Source organism: Lissotriton vulgaris, chromosome 1_1, assembly GCF_964263255.1.
Source record: "Lissotriton vulgaris chromosome 1_1, aLisVul1.2, whole genome shotgun sequence".
Taxonomy (NCBI): domain Eukaryota; kingdom Metazoa; phylum Chordata; class Amphibia; order Caudata; family Salamandridae; genus Lissotriton; species Lissotriton vulgaris.
In genome coordinates this window covers 2,034,877,912-2,034,896,043 of record NC_141685.1, presented here as the reverse complement: position 1 = coordinate 2,034,896,043, position 18,132 = coordinate 2,034,877,912, and positions in this window count along the sequence as shown.

The window sequence follows — 18,132 nt, the reverse complement described above, 5'->3', positions numbered from 1 at the left end:
TCAGAATCAGGACAGTTGAAATTTACCCCCAGCTGTATGCCCGTAGTTTTAGTATTAGCTGGCGTGCCGGCTTTAAGGAGGAACCAAACTGAGACATGGATAAACCTCAGAACTAAGGTTGTGGATTGGCTCCAAAGGTTTAAAAGATTCAGTTCATATAAAATTAATGAAATTAAATGGTATGAAGGGTAGGGTGGGGGACCAAAGTAAAAATATTGAAGGTGACGCTATAGTTGTTAATTTCAGGCATCCACATATTAAGAATACAAGAGGAGAACCTGATACAAAATACTAAGACCCATGCTCTCCCCTTAGGGTATTTTTATAGACCAGACAAGGAAGCTACGTGCAGGAACGAGGATAATTCCTTCCCTCTTCATATTTCGAACAGATTCCAGGAATTACCCTCCCTCGAAGATGTTGATTGACTAGATCCACTAATATCTTTGGGTACTGGAGCAAAGTTTGCTCCAACAGTAATAGTAAAAAAAGTGAATGGGGCAAACGATGAATTGGTTACTGTACCCCAAATTAATGTGATGATAGTGCAGGAGGTAGATATAGCCAGGGCTGGGTTAGTGGCTGGAAAAATTCTGTCGAACACCTGTGATGATGTAGCATTATTAAGAGAAAATATATGCTCAAGTGATACCCTGACAGATGAATATCCTATAGTTATGAGTGGTAGTAACTGCCCAGGAACTAAAATTATTTTGTGGAACATGGCGGGGCTTAGGAAAAATGTCAGCGACCCAGAGTGGAACGAGTATATTGAAACGAGTAATATCTGTCTCTTGCAGGAAACTTGGAGGCTAAAGGCCCCACACAGAGAGGGTTATAGAACATTCAATGTTGACGCAGTTCCCTCTGTAAGAGGTAGACCTTCGGGGGGGCTTGTAATTTGGGTAAAAGTAACCCTTGAGAATAAACTAACTATATTAAATATAGATTCCTTGGATATACTGGGTTTAAGAATGGTTACAAAGGAAGGAAGGGTCCTATATTAATGAAATGTGTATAATAGACCAGGCCTACCATCAAAAGAGTCACCAACATTGGAAAAATTGGATACATTTCTAAATTTTTTTGATGAGAAACCAGGTAATATATTAGGTGGTGATTTGAACTGCAGTTATGAGCCAATTATAGGGCTGGGAGATATTTTTGACGATGAGGACAGTGCCAACAATATTCCTATGCTATATAATGGCAATCCGGTAACTTGTACAGTATTGGCAGTCCAAATTATGAGATTGACAGTCAACCATGGACTGAAAGCATGTAATGGAAGACTTCCATCAGATCTACAAAAGGCCTTCACCTTTTCTAGGAATAACTGCCAAAGCAAAACTGATTTTGTCATGGTCTCTCTTGATATTTGGTCTTATGTAAATGACCTTGAGGTTATGTTTAGGATTGAAAGTGATCATCGCCTGCTGCAATTGCTAGTTTGCAGTAGTTTATTGTCTAGTATAACTGTGCACAACGAAATAGCTAGCACAGCTGATGAAATCAATGATGTTATACTAGTTAGCAATAATCGCCATTCATTAAAATGGGCCCATATATCGGAGCATGATGATAGGCTAGCCGAAATGTACAGCTTATTAGCAGATATATTTGCAAGCCAATTAACCACTCCATTGGAAGGCAGTGCTTTTGTAGTTCTACACAATGGTTTCTTTAAATTATTATTTTCACTGGTGCCTAAAATGCCAAAAAAGTTACTCCAATCTTAAAAAATATCACAAACAAGAAACCCTGGTATAATAAGGATTGCCGTATTGGCAAGGTTAGATTACTACAAGCGATCAAAAATAAGAGCTATACTGAGATAAAGGAGGCTAGAAGAGAATATAAGAAAATGCAGAAGAAGGCGAGGACAAATTGGGATGAGGAAAGTTGGTCAGATTTGCTTATAGCAGCTAAGAATAAGGACCAAATAGGGTTCTGGAGACTGGTGGCAAAGAGGAATCGTACTGGAGGAGTGGTCAGGGGCGTGTTTCTTGATGAAAGGACCTGGGTGGAAGATTTTACACAGCTATATAGGGCACCAGAAAATACTGGGGTTCTGTAAAGGACAAATTATTGTTTGATAACAGTGTAGCAAAACTAGAGTTCGAATTGGAGGAAACAGAATTAGATATTAACGCAGTTAAAAGTGGAAAGGCACCCGGACTAGATAAAGTGACCTATATAAGCATGAAAATAATGTTTGGGCACCCTACATTAATCGCATATGTAATGCCTTAGCAGGAGGTATAGATTTTCCGGATAGCTGGAGAGCGGCAGAAATCATTTTAATTTTTATAAAGGGCAATAGGAGTAAACCAGGGAATATTCGCCCCATTAGTTTAATAGATATTTTACAAAAAATGTACGCAAGGCACATTTTAACACGTATGAACATATGGATGGAAGACAACTCTATCCTTGTGAAGTTTCAGGAAAGGGCATTTGTATGTTGCAGTTGTTGATCTCAGGGCCGCCTTTGATCTTATCCCACGTGAATTGTTATGGGAATTATTACATTGTCAAGGGCTCCCTGATTGTCTTTTACAACAGATCATAAGGCTGCATGAAAATACCTTCGCCAAAGTAAGATGGGGTCCAAATGGTGAACTAGCAAACGCTATTCCAATTAAGAGGGGAGTCTGCCAAGGATGTGTGCTGGCTCCCACATTATTCTCAATGCTTGTTAATGATATCCCATCATACTTGGAGGGTTGTAATAATGATGCACCTAAATTGAATGAAGAAAAGGTTTCGGCCCTTTTATTTGCAGACAATACTATATTGATATCTCAAACACCTAGAGATCTGCAATCTCTCTTACATTCATGCCAAGCATATTGTAACAAGAAGGGCCTTGAAATTAATGTTAAAAAGACCAAATATATGGCCATAAATCCTCACAAATCCTTTAGGGGGAATTTGTTGCTTAAAGATCAAAAACTAGAATCTGTGCAGAACTTAACATACTTGGGCATTTCACTGGATTCGAAACTATTGTGGAAGACCCAAGTAGAATAAAGTAGACTGATACTAACACAGAACATACTACCAATTGCAAAAAAACATAGGGAGAGCCTTACCAAGGCTGTCACCGCGGCATTTGAAGTTTTTAAGTTCAAGGCCCAGTCCGCTGCATTATATGGGGCTGAAATATGGGGGCCAATGTGTAGGAATACCTTTTCAAATAGTGAAAATAAATTGTATAGGGCGCTCTTGAGATTGCCGACAAGCACACCATTAATACGGCTAATGCTTGATTTGAACATGAAACGCATGGATCACTATGCCATTTTGAGGCCATTGTCATTATGGCTAAGACTTTGGTGTATACCAGAGCTAGTTTATTATAAAAATGGTCTCCAGGAAATTATGAGATTAGATTCTAACAACGCAAATGTTTGGCTGAAACACGTGCGCACATGATTAAAAATAATTGGTTTGGTAGAGTTTTGGGAAGAGCCTCTAACTTTGGCCCAAAAATCGAAAAAATTGTTGAAAACTGCATTCTGGGTATATATTGAACACAGTTTGACAAATGATCAAATAGGTAGAACGTTGCTAAGTAATTTTCTGGTATTCAAAGATAGTCCCTACTTTGAACAGTTTTTGGATGAGGTTCAACCTCCTCTGGCTAAAACACTATACATGAAATTCAGGTATGGGATTCTCAAAATAAATAAGACTATAGCCAGGTGGACGTGCTTATCTCAAGAAAAGGCTAGTGACCTATGTACTATGTGTTTAAGCAATGCAAAAGAAGATGAATCTCATATTCTCTTCTTCTGTGCAAAATACGAGGCTGCAAGGAAAAGATGGATTAAGCCTCTCTGTCAGAATCTAGGAGTACGCTCCTATAAAGAAGCGGAAAGGATCCTCAAGGCCGATAGTAGGCAGGTGATAGTTTTTGGGGTTAGTAGATTTATTTTAGCAATAAGCTTTGTACGTAATAATGTGGGTCTGAAATTATGAGGATAATTATAATACAATTTTTATGCACCTGGTTTTAAACTGCTGCTGCTAAGTTGGCTAGACCAATTTTGTATATATATATTTTTCTAATTTTTTATGTGTATGATTAGCAATGGGAAAAAAATGATAATTTTTTTTTTTTAATATGATTCCTTTGTGCTTTTTACAAATTGATGCCTTTTTAAACTATTTTAATTAAGTTTTTAATGTAACGATTTCCAAACCGTATTCTGGTTATAAATTCCTCAAAGTAGATTTTGCTATGTATCTTGTTTTATGTATCTTTTATGGCTCTATTGTGCCGAAGTAAAGATTATAAATGAAAATGAAATATAGGGATCCTGCTGGTAACACTGGACATGTTTAACAATGCAACTGTTATTCTTAAATACGTTTGTTCAACAACAATATTGGCACTTATTGATGTTTCTTTAGTTCACACTGGTCCTTGAATAAGGGATTCGTTCAATCCCGAAATGCATTGGGCATGGCTGGGCAATTCTGTTGAAATTTGTATTTGTTTTAACAAATTCAAGTTTATTAAGATGTGATATATTTTCATTCCATTATTTGTAATCCATGTTATTGCTCAGTTGTATGCAATTTCTTTTTGAACATATGTTAATAACATTCTGATTTCTCAAAGCTACGTTTTTCATAAACATATTGTTTAAATTGAAGGAAAAACTTGTCTTGTCTATTGAGCACGATATTGTGAAGAATATATACTGTTATTTGTGCTTTGCATTCAGAATACTGGTGGGCTTCCACCAGAAGAATTTTCTATTATATTAGGCTGTCTGCCTTTCAACTGGGTTGCATGCATCTTTCGGTTAAACTTTATTAGCAACATTCATTTTTGAAAGAAGCAGAGTGCGCTGATTACATACCATTAAAAAATACATGCTTAGTCAGAAAAGATAATAAAAAGAAAAGAAGACCAAACTCTGCACAGAAAACAGAATGGTCAAATACTGAAAACATAAAGAGTATATACTAACTAGTTGTCTCTGTGTTTGTATCCGAGGCATCCACACCCTGAAGCAGTAGAATCTAAGGAAGAGGAAAAGAACTGATTCAGAGTGAACAGGAGAAAGCTACCTAGAACAAAAAGATGTGCAACCTAATCATGAAAGCAAACTTTCATTAAAGACTTTTCCATGTTTTCAGTGATATCTGAATCTGTGTGATCTCTCTACACCTCTCTAACAAGGTCCCCAGGACACAGCCACTATCGGGCCCCACATCCCCATCTAAGAAATGGATTAGGTCCCGAGGAATGTGGTCACTGAAGGCATTGCATGGCTTGGGAAGGGGGATGCTGCCCCCTCCCCTAATAAAAACAAAATAAAGCTGGAAAGTGAAATGAGCGAAGTAGCGCTCGTTCACTGTTCCAGCTGGGGAGCACCTGATAATGCCCTGCAAGACCTTTCTTTTAAAGATTTATCAATGCTTGTGGTGACCCTGGAAGGGGCAGGAGAACCAGCAAACTTTTTTTCAAATGTTATGAGGACTGCAGGGAGTGTAGCCCACCCTCCCCCCAAGGACATTTATGACCCAAGGAGGGCTCCCCATATTTTTGAATGCAAAAACAACAATTGATGGACGGAATGTTGCACAATGGCTAAACATTCACCCCAGTCACAGATCTGGGTTTAATCCATCGTTATTTTGCTCACCAAACCACCCTAGTTCAGACATGCCACATGCAAATCAGTCTTGACCCAGTGCATTTGTCACCCCAAGTGGGGCGGGTATACTCAGATGTGATTCCTGTGCTCTCCATGCCACCGGAATCAAGCTATTCAGGCTGATGAGGGCTGAAAGCCCAAAACTGGTCCTTGGATGCTTGTTTCCAGTCCAGGGAGGAACTGGCGTGGCAGTTCGGGCTGGACTGTTCGCATGGGGAACAGGGTCAAGACTGATTTGCATATGGCTGGGTTCAAACTGAAATTCCATGATGAGCAAAAATACAATGGATTTAGGCCCAGATCTCTGTACTGGGGTGAATGTATGACATTGTTCTGCATTCTGTCCATCAACTGTTGTTTTTGCATTTGTCACCCTGAGTGGGACAGGTATGCTCAGACGCGAGTCCCGTGCTCTCCATGCCACTGGAATCAAGCTATTCAGGCTGATGAGGGCTGAAAGCCAGAAACCTGTCCTTGGATGCTTGTGTCCAGTCCAGGGAGGACCTGGCTTGGCAGTTCGGGCTGGACTGTTCTCATGGCGCACAGGGTCAAGACTGATTTGCATATGGCTGGGTTAAAACTGGAATGGCATGGTGAGTGAAAAAAGGATGGATTTAGGCCCAGATCTCTGTACTGAGGTGAATGTATGACATTGTTCTGAATTTTGTCCATCAACTGTTGTTTCTGCATTTTTCATCCCCATATTTTTAAAGCATTCCGAGCTGGACCTGTATACTCTTCAGCTGGAGTGCAGAAATTCCTTGTGGTTAATCTTATGGCTGCATTCTGAGTCTTAAAGAATGTTAAAGAAAGACACAACACATGTTTATGGTAGTTTTGTTGTAAAATGCTTTATTTAAAATATTTATGTGACAGATATCATTATTAACCATTGTTATATATATACATGGAAATGCATAGGATTATAGTTATTGATACATTATTGTGTTAATTTATTGACAAAGCCAATAAGTCAGATTTATATATGTTGATGTGCAAACCTCTTGATAAAGTCTGCTTTTTATTTTTGGCTTTTCTGACCCTTTGATAAAACCAGGCAATCTGCCTTACTTAACCTCATGCGTGCTAATGATACCTCCACGCCGACATGAGCCACGGGCGGCGTGTGCTCATGACGGCGTTTGCAAGCCGTCATGCAAAAGCCATTCCGCCCATGCGCCACTAATTCCCCACCTGTGCGGGCGAATTGGTGAGTGGGCAGGGTCATTAGCACACACCGCCCAGTACTCATGACGGCATGGAGCTGTCATGAGTACCGGAGCGCCGTGCTCAGTCCCCCTAACGCCGTGGTGGAATTTGCGCTGCGGCGAAGGGGTTAATATGTCACCACTTACACCTTATATTGTTACTTTACCTAACAAAAAAAACTTGGAAATTGACTGGAAAAAACAAAGGTTAAAGTGACATAATAATCAAGTAAAAATGACTGTGACAAGGTAACATCTTAAACTAAAGAATAACACTGAAATTCACCAGTTATAATTAGCACAAGTAACTATAATTGATACCTTAAAGTAACTATAACTTGCACAATCTCCATGCACTGCTTAAACCCACATATATTCACTGAAAAAATTAAAGTGATGTTATAGGAAGCTGAAAATGTCAGTTAAACGTAACATTTAAAACAAAAAAAAAAACACTGAAATTCATGGTATTCTGATTTTAAGTAACTATAACTCACAACCCTGACATTTACAGTGTTGCCATCAATGATGTAATTTCAGATGTCACCAGCTCATGGGCCGAGGTTTCAGTACCCTGTCGAGAAAATGAGCCACTCCAAAGCAACATTCCGTAAGCCAGAGGACAGGACACTTTCAACCTTAGCTGAAAGTGGAGAAGTGTGGCTCAATGGTTAGAGCGTCAGACCCTAAAGCAGAGGTCTAGCCCGGGACCAGGGTTCAATTCCCCGCCTCGGCGGGTCTTGGGCTCAAAATTCCACGGACCTGATAATTCTCGCCTCGGTGCCTATTCCAATCATGGAGTCCCACTCTGCAATTCTTGGCAATAGCTTGCTCAATCTCCACAACGGCCCCCACAACCCTAAGGATGCCTGGCCTCCACCTTGGGGGTGCCCAGGAGTAGAAGCCTCACAGGGAAAGCCAGGATGGGGTAATCGTACAAGCGCCTTGAGACCCTTGCGGGTGAGTAGTGCGCTATACAAGTAGCAATTTACATATTAACTAACTGTTTTTTTGTCATTTTGTTTTTTTCTAATTGAGCACTATGTCAAAATGTCCTGCAATTATCATGTTTATTTACATGCCTAGGACATCAAAGATAGTCGTGATCAGTCTCAACCGACCATAATTATGTTTAGAGGCTTAGATATGAAGTTACTTAGAAAGGGCAAGGTCTTCTTAAGGGAATGAATGAATGAGTGCATCTCGCCAATATAACATTTGACCACATATTCAACACTCGCTGTAAAGGTTGGAGTGTTCCTTGGTGAGTCTCAACACAATTGACCTTAAAACACGAAGGTTTGATTATCAGCCTTTGGAATTTCATTAACTTTTTCCATTTAGGCAATACAGAGTAAACCTTTCATCAGTGATATTGCATTGTGTACAATGCTTATAATGTTTTGAATGAAGAAGGCTTTATGCGTACCATTGTTCTGGACATAGAGTAGCAAACATTCATGGAAAATACATTATTTGTAACACTTGAAATATCATTGAAGTCAGTGTACATTAGAGGCTGTTTATATTTTTAAACATCTTATAGGAGCTTGCATGAAAGCTGTTTACTTGCAATACTGGCTGTCAAACAATGCACTGTATTAAAACGATACCCCGCGTATGAGCAATAGTATACATTATTATAGAACATAATGCCAATCCGGAAGCACAATGTAGTTTAAGATTTTGAAAACATTGGCTGGGAACATATAACCTTCAATTCAGCAAAGGGTAAATACGCTATTTATTTATTTTAAAAGGTTTACAGTGATACTTAAGCAAGAAGCATTTTATTGCAAACAATAACTCCTGGCATGATTGTTCAGGGTGAAGGAATGAGAGATTATCATGTTAGTAATTTAGTGCTGTGGCACATACACGCAAGTAATTAGAGGATTACAAGGCCAATATTGGAGAAGACTCGGGAATGTAGCTTGATGCTATACTAGACCTATCTCATAATTGTGTCATTTATTAAGTCAGAATGATCTTGCTTGCCTGGTATGTTAACTATTGATATATTTTAATATAACACATGAGACTCTGTAATCCCTGTATAAATGTCTATTTCTAATTTCTTTATACAGAATGAGTTGTGACGCATCCAGTCACCGGTTATAAAGTAAAGATATCAGAACTAGACTAATATGAGTTTCTAGAGTTGAGTTATGATGTCACAATGTATGCTGCCAGAGCTAGCAGCCAAATGGAAAGGCAGATCAGTTCATGGAGCATAACTGAAGAAGCTGTTTAAAGCAGCAAACAGAACCTTGCTTTATTACCCATGCTTTATTGGACACCCCGTCAGCGGCATTTGAGATGGGCGATCATGGCATCCCGATCGACCGTGTCAGGATGGCCGGTCTCAAGGGGATGGCGTCCAACTGAGTTAAGTCATTTCTTGGGGAACGTACTCAGTCAGTGCGCCTCTCCCAGTTTTCTGCACCTAAAATTTCAACAATATGTGGAGTACTGCAGGGTTCCTCACTGTCCCTTCATCTATTTAATCTCTACTTTCTACCTTTACTTCACTCCCTGAATACTAGGAAGGTATGCACGTATAATTATGCAATTGATCTGCAACTATTGTTTTCAATCGATAATCCCCCTGATTCGATATCTGAATTCCAGGCAACGATGTTACACATTCGTGACTGGATGAATAACAACCAGTTAAAATTAAACCCAGATAAAACTGAAGTGATTCTGATAAGTTGTCCCTTGTACCCCGGAACATACAGTTTTGACCGAGTGAACTAGGCTCCCCACCTAACCCTTCTTCCTCAACTAAAGGTTTGGGATTAATCATCAATAGTGATCTCACTTTGAAATCTCAGATAGGAACAGTAATCTCCACTTGTTTCATCCAGCTGAGGAAGATAAGTAAGATTAGTAGATTACTCACTCGGGAAGCCCTAATCCACGTAGTCCTAGCCATGGTGGTATCACACCTGGACTATGCCAACTCTCTATACTTTGGCATTCCGCTCTATCTCACCAAAAGACTGCAGATGGTTCAGAACCAGGCAGCAAGGTTGATATCCCAACAACGGAGATGGCAACATATATCCCCCACTATGAAAGCGCTACATTGGCTTCCCGTCCAGCAAAGATGAGCGTTTACAGTTGGCTGTCTTATTTTTAAAATCTTGCATGGTGTTAGCCCAGAATTCTTATCCAGGCTCTGCCCATAAGAACCATCTAATCATTCCTTCCTACAAACGGAAACAAATAGGCAGCTGCAGGTTTGCAGTATTGCCCCCAGCTTCTGGAACACTCTCCCTTTAGATATAAGAACCTGCACTTAACTTGTTAGATTCCGTATACTTCTTAAGACTTGGCTATTTACCCAAGCTTATAACTAGACTTTGTTGACAACTAACACATGGGGTCTCAGCAAAATTTCTTAAGTCCAGCACCAAGAAACCACTCAGTGTATGAGTGCTTTATACAAAATGTTTACATAACATAACATAACCCCGTTCAGGGAAGCCATTGGGGGACACATAGTTCAGAGAATGAAGACACTGCAACTGGAAGGGGTTTGGGGTGGGACACCTTTAAGGCTGCCATTCGGGGGTTGTGCATTAAGACATCCTGTGGTGTAAAGCAAATGGTACTGGGTGAGATCACTGAACCAAAACATCTTATTCGGACAGAGGAGGTGAGGCAGGGTGTGGTGCCAGGGGTGTGCATGACTTATCAGGGCATTCCCGAACCAGCTGGGGCAGATAGACTATAGGGAACATGTTGCCCGGCAACAATGTGAGGGGGATTGAGCGAGTCGTGTACTCATGTTGCTCCTCCAATCAGATGCCCCAAGAGTCCCTATACATGCTATACAATCACCTGCTTGTGTCTTGGGTACTTCAGAGACAAATGTTATTGCAAAAATTGCATTTTTTTTGCATCACTCTATGCACCTGCGGATGCAGTGGGTGTAATTGCCTTGGGCCCCTATCTAGATTGGATACCTATTTCGCACCATGACCATCTGCAGAGGGATTTTCTTGCCTAGCAGGTCAGTGTATCGGATATGCTTGCCGCGATAGACCATTGTGCTTGTAACAAAACGTCTGGCACTGTTGGCCTTCCAGTGGAGCTTTACGCCACCTACAGAACTAATCTAGGCGTTATAGCTACTCAATATTGACTGAAAGTTAGTAGGGAAGGTGCTAGCAAATATGTTGGCCCAAGTGATTACAGTGCTGGTGCATCTAGACCGAATAGGTTACTCCTGGAATGAACACTTCCCTCAATATAAGGCATCAGATCTAAATAAGGAATTGAACCCAGGCTGATAGCGACACACCAGCAGCAATGACGATCAACATTGAGAAAGTCTGACAGTAGGGTAGCTGTTTATGGTGGGGGTGCTTGAATGCATGAGATTTGGGCCTGAGATTAAATGCTGGATAGTTCTCCTGAAAGCAGACCCGGTAGCAAGGATAAGCACCCAAAGTGAGACATATGAGCCTTTTCCTACATGTCAGGGTACTTGTCAAGGGTGCCCACTATCGTCCTTCATTTTTGCATTAGTCCTTGAACTGCTCATGGCTCTCGTTAGGATGTGGGGCCCAGTATGGAAGATTTCCACTAGTGTTGTTTGGAACATGCATTCCCTTCACGTGGATGATGCACTCATTTATCTCAGTGATGTAGGTTGGGCTTTGCCAAGCATGCTAGCCACACTTGAGAGTTTGAAGGAATGTGTGGGCTGAAGCTCAATAAGACCAAGATGTGCATGTTTCCACTCAAGGCTCTGACAGACGTAGAGAGGGAGAGGTTAGTGGACATGGGGATGGACTCGAGATGTGATACTTTCAAATACTTGAGAGTGAATATATATTTTTCACACAGTTCATGACCTCATACAGGGGAACTTGAAAAGGGCTGTAAACTTCACTCTGCAATTGGTGCATTTCTGGAAGACCTTCCCATTATCTCTGAATGCAAAATAGATGATAAGTGGGTTTAGGGTGGGACTTGTACTGAACTTAGTCCTTGTCTCTGGCATTTCACACACAGTTACGTGCACCACTTGCACTAGTCGTGGCAACTATGTGAGGGCGCACTGGATCCATTCACTATACACTTCAGTTTGGCCATTGAGTGAGCACACGCACAGGTTACACTCGTGATGTGGGACCATTGTCTATCAGAGTTATGTTGGGCGTGGGGATACATGAATTCTGTGGAGTGGAATTGGGCTTCTTTGTGCAGCCGGAACTTTGTCTCTGATTTCCTAGTTATGATCCCCTAGTTCTTTAATGGTTGCAGTGATCTTGTTGGCTTTCAATGAATGTCTATTTTGTAGAAAAACTCTTAAAATGTGTTCAACAGCACTGTGTTTCTCTATGAAAATCAATAAAGAGATACTGGGAAAAAATATTCATTCTGGGGTTGGTTCTGATGACTCTGACATCTAAAAAGAAGTATGGTTAAAGGTGGGCCAGTTGAGAGAAAACACCTTTCTCTTGTTAGACCTTCAAGTCTATCACAGGCACTTTTGCCGGCTAAATTAGCACCATTCATGTAGTGATTAGGCTAAGGATGGACATAGACACAGCAGGTTCCAAGAAGACCTTTAGCGTCCAGTTATCAGTGGTGGCCAGGAGGCTCAAGCATACTCTTCCATCTTTATTTTCCGTCAAGGTAAAGAAAGAAGGAGAATGACCTACTGGAGTGACTTGGCGAGAAAGTTAGTGCAAAACCCGTAGGGTGCAAGACTTTACTTGTTGGGTACTTCAAATCTGGGCAGGAAGTGAAATTCTCCTCTTTTTGACTTTTTCAAGGCTTCCATGAAGTTGTGTTGCTTTAAAATCATAAAATTGTGTTCCTTAAACATCTTGTGAGATGGGTACTCCAGCAGCTCACCAAATAATCACTTGCCCCTTACTGATGTTCCCCCCTTTAGCCACGTTTTTCTCCTGGTGTACCTATTACGCACAATTTGGATCTAATTGCTGGAGCTGATCAATGGGGGATGTGTGGATGGTGATAGGAATAGTTCTAGCTGAGCCTGTTGTGAATTATAAACCTCTCTGTTGCAGTAAGTGAAAGAGGGTACTATGCCCTACTTTATGGTTCATTTTCCTTCTGTCAGCAGCAAATATCACATTCTGCTTTATTACTCTATTTTCCTTCACCCCCACCTTGACTTTCCGAGGGTTTCTGCTCGTGTAAACACTGGTGTAATATTTTGTGTCCCATTGTGACAGACCTGCATTCTCCCCCTAAAGATTGAGCTTTTTTGTCATTTCAGTGCCATAGGGATGGCAGAAATAACTGTGACAAGTGATACTGATACAGAGTGTGCCAGCAATATAATAGGAATTGAAGGCAAAGGTGGGGCAGTATTGCCAGAAGCACATGGAGCAACAAAACTTTTGGCTACATACGGCTATATATTCTGAGTGTGAGCATTAATGTAAAAGTCAAAATGTGTCAACCATAGATGGCAAAACAAGGGAGAGCACAGAAGCAAAAATATGTTGGGGGAACTACCTCATATCATCACCCCAACCCTCCTGTTGACCACAACAGATCAGCCACATAGGGGGGGCTTGCTCTGCTTAGACAGTGCTTACTACTTACTATTGTCTGCACTGCGGCTGTCAATCCAGATGAAAAGACTGCATTGATGGCAAGATGTGGACATTCACAATGTTGTGAGCTGTGGACAGTCAGGGATGAAAGGAACGCCACCGCTGGGAAGTTGTAAAGCTCTTAAAACCTGGGATGCCACAGAAATGTTGGTTGACTATGCTGGCAAGTTGCACTGAGCCCACGCCTGTGGGCTCAGTGAGCACTAAACCATATCTGCCTCCATCAGTGTGTGTGTCTGATCAGCAGCATACCGAGGGAAGGGCTGACCTCACCTCTCTAAAGATACTGTAATAAGCACACTGCAAACTAAAAACCCATAGAGAAAGTCCTTCCTATCTGATAGCATGCTGAGCTTACATGACACTGAAGAGTACAAGTTAGATCAGGATGAGTTGAAATTGAAGCACCATGCACAAAAAGATGTATTCACTCTAGTGAATGAAACTGTTGGTTTCCTGAATTGATTACATAGTATCTTCACATTAAATAATGCATATCTATATGTTTCTCACAAGCAGTATTATCAGCTGGCACTAATATTTTATTCTCCTACATAGATGACTGGTTAATTGACTTCCTGCACCATATCCAGAACAGTTGTTTCATTAGATAGAAAGCATGATGAAACACCACTGGTTACAAGTACTGTCATCCCAAATAGGAGGCCGCAGGTTAAGCATAGCCCACAGTTGTGGGAGCTGGGGTTGTATGCTTCAACTATTTTGGGGTCCGTCTTTCTATGGCACTGCAAAGTGGACCAAGTACAATTCCTTCAGCACTTAACTCTCAGTGGTTGCACTGGAAAGCAGCCACAGGCTTCTCAGGGAGGTTCCCAGCTTAGAGCATAATGAACACTCAGCAGTAATAACATGAAAGCCAGTCCAGTGCTCCTCTTCAGCAAAAAATAGTTAACTTTTACACAATAAAACGTAATACTATACAAAGACAAAAAGTTACCCTATGCCCAATATGTTTGAGGTGCAGCTAACAAAGCTAGGGATGCTGACCCTCTCTCTACCCCTCGCCATTCCCTAAACCTATATTAGTGTAGGGTCACGGGTGCTTTCAGTTGTTTTTGGTCATACTCACACTCAGCCTCTCATCCATTCTCTGGGCTGTATTCAGCACTCCGGTCACGTGACAAGGGCAACCAATCAGTTGAACGCTATATGGGTACAAAGTGCACTAGCTTATTCTTTTGGGTGGCGAAGTTGCCAATGCACACAATTGACAATAACTAAGCCTAGCTGGTTGGTGATTTCGTTCAGGCACTGTGGGTAGACAGAGTTTTTCTTTTGCGGCAGAGGCCACTCGGGCACAGATCTACCACTGTCATGACTCCAGTTGATGTGTCTTCACATCTTGGAAGCTGGCTGTCAGGCATATATTAGCTTTGGTTGCACAGTAATCCTCGCTGTACTCCAATCCTTGGTCTGAGAGAGTCTTCAACTGGAACAACAAGTCAGTCAATAGTTTCCACTCCTATACCGGTACGGGGGTCAGAGGATGTGTATTTCCAGTCTGCTCTTTCAGAACCGGCTTGGGATGGTTCTCCTTTCAAGATGCTTTCAACCTGTTTTTAGGTTGTCTTTCAAACTCAGCCTTTGTCCAGTGTGATGCTTTTCACAGCAGGGTAGTCTACATGTAGGAGTGACCACAACAGAGGCACAAATGTGTGAGCAGCCAGCAGCTATCATGGCCACAACTGACAGTGATCAGGAAGAAACACTAAAGGCTGGCATTTTCAAAACATTATTCACACTCTAAAAATAGTAGCTGAAGTCATACCCTTAATTCCTAACACCCACCAAATGGCAGTGTACGCAACTGGCTCTATATATACTGCGCCAAAGTAAGGTACAGTGTGTATAGAGTCCAGGGGTCTCAAGAGGTTTGGCAGAGGTTAAAGTTAGATTGAACCTTACTCTCTAAAGCGGTAGCTTGATCGAGCAGTAAGGCAGTATTAGAGGACAGTGTAAAGCATTTGATGTACACACTCAGTCAGCAAATGGTCTCACACACACAAGAACTGAACTCCAGTCCGAATGTTTTGTATTAAAAAAATGCAGTTGTTGTATTTCTACAACCAAGCAAGCCTGGTGCAGGTAATTATAAAAATACTTTTAGTAGTAAATTACTTGTATGAATAGCAGTGTAACTTGTACTGGTATTTGGTATAGTTTTAAGAACGCAGTTTGCAACACATTGCAGGTATAGTACATTCAATTGAATGGGCATTTTTAGGTAAAATGCAGTTAATTACTTTTCAGATTACTTTTGCTAACACTGGACTGGATCCTTGATTCAGCCCTGGGACATTTACTGAAAACAGTTGAGTAAATGCGTTTTGGGTAAAGGTACGATTTTTAAAGAATAATATCGCATTTCAAAAGTTGACATAGCAATTTTTTCACATAGAATCACCATTGTTATCCTATGGGAGGAAATTCACTTGGCAGGTAAGTTATGTTACCAATACTTTTTCTTACTCAGTGCTGGACTTGTATTCAGCACTGGGACATTTCCTGAGAACAGTTGAGAAAATGTGTTTTGGTTATTCGGCTGATTTTTAAGGAATATTTGTAGTTTTCAAAAGTCGACACAAAAACTTTTTTGTGGAAAAAGTGTCAATGTTATCCTAAGAGGAAAAATGAGTTATCGGTTTCATCGGTCTTTTGAGTTAGGGTTCTGGGGTTAGACTCAGGGGCCTACCAGGGTCAGTGATGCATTGTTGTTGCACTCGCCGTGCCACTCGGGTGGCCGGGTGCAGAGTGTTGAGACCCAATGTTATCCTATGGTATCCGGTTGGTGGTGGCTGGCAAGCAGGCCACAGGGTTGTGGGAGAAAAGCTCCTAGGGTTAAGCTCAGGGCAAGTTGGGGACCAAGTTAGCACCAAAGGGGCACCCTCAGCGGCGCTAGGGCAGCCAGGTGCAGGGTGCTGTTTTGAGGTCGGATGCCCTGTTGATGTCAATGGAGATTCTCTGGGACCAAGAAACACTGCAGGCTCGGGGACGAGGATCTTTCAGGAGTGACCACCACATCAAGGGGTAAGTTGGGATGTAGAGGGATGGTTAAGCACTGCTGGGTTGGGCACACAAGGTTGTGGGGCGTCGGTGCAGGGGTGCCTTTGGACGTCGGATTTTCTTACCCGCTCTGGTTGCGGTAGGAAGGTCCTCTGGATTGATGCTGCAGGTGTCGTCTGGAGGCATCGAGGCAGGTCAAGGGTCACTGGATCTCGGGTCAGGATCGCCGGGGCAAACTCCTTGTGGTGTTTGTTTATTCAAACACGGGCCAGGCTCGGCGGGTGCAGAGTGGCTGGATTTGCGGTTTCTGGGGTTTTTGAGGTTGCTGGCCGCTGGAGACGCCGGGGTTTTGCAGGAGCAGGTTTGAGGGGAGACAGGCCTGTAGGGCTGGGGCCAAGGCAGTGGACATCGTCCTTTTGTTAGCTCTGACCGGCTTCTCGTCTTTCTTATTTTCTTGTGGTTGCTGGATCTAAGGAAGGAAGGTTCCGGGTGCCTCTAAATTCTAAATGTAGGGGCGTTACAAGTAGGTAAAGGGCAGGGACCAATGGGTCCCTTCCCTGGGGTGGGTACATCCCCTATTCTGCCCTTCTCCAGTGGGAGGGGGGGCAGGAGCCTGTCCCTGGTTGGCTGGGTCCCCCCATCCTCACGATGGCGGGGACTCGAGGTTGTGCTTCACCTCACCTCCCCCACCTTAGGGGTGGAGTTTGCAGAGGTGGCCACTCCTCACTTGTTTGTCTTGCTAGTTCGTCGGCCCAAAGTGGGCTGTAGAACCAGTGGGGACCAGCTGCTGAGTACAGTGGTCTGGAGAGGTTCACAAAGGTGGTATGCCTTTGAAGCTTCTCCTTCGTGAACCCTGCCCATCCTGGGGGAGGAGGCTTGGCACCTTGTCCCAGTATGTGCATTAATTCAGGACCCCAAGAGCAGTAAGCTCTTGACCTGGGGGTCCAGAATCATGTCTGGTGGTGGCAGTCTAGGCAGCCACTCAGTCAGGTCACTAGGAGTTGGTTGAGTTTCAGGGGGCATCTCTAAGATGCCCTCTGTCGTGCATTTTACATTAAATCCCACACAGTCATCAGTGTGGGTTTAATGTGCTGAGAAGTTTAATACCAAACTTCGTAGTCTTCTGTGCAGCCAATATGGTGCAGTGGACTAAAGTGAGAAACAATGATTGTTTTTAGTTACCAAGAAGTACACTATGATTCCAGACTACTTTTTTCTTGAGGACAGATTTTGGGGGTGAGGACACACTCCCACAGACGGAGGACAGCAGAGGGGGATAGGTCAGGTCCAGTTGGGTCTGGTCAGCTTGAAAACTGTAAGGGCCCCCGGAACATGCTTTATCTCTGTAGTTCACACCAGAGGTTGGGCAACTGACCACTGGAGTTACATATGGGGACATGGATTCAAGGCAAACAGGTTCAGTCTTTATTCAAGCTTCAGACAGCAGGGTAGACCTCGTTTTGAGTTGTCACAGGTGTTCTGAGTTCAGGTTCTGGGGATGCAATGTTCATGCCCAGTGCCAATCTGTGGATGGGGACACCCCTTTGTCTAATTGTAAAACTGGTTCTGGGCAGTTCTCCCACTGGCTTGGCTCCAGCCTGGCTGGTGAATCCAAAG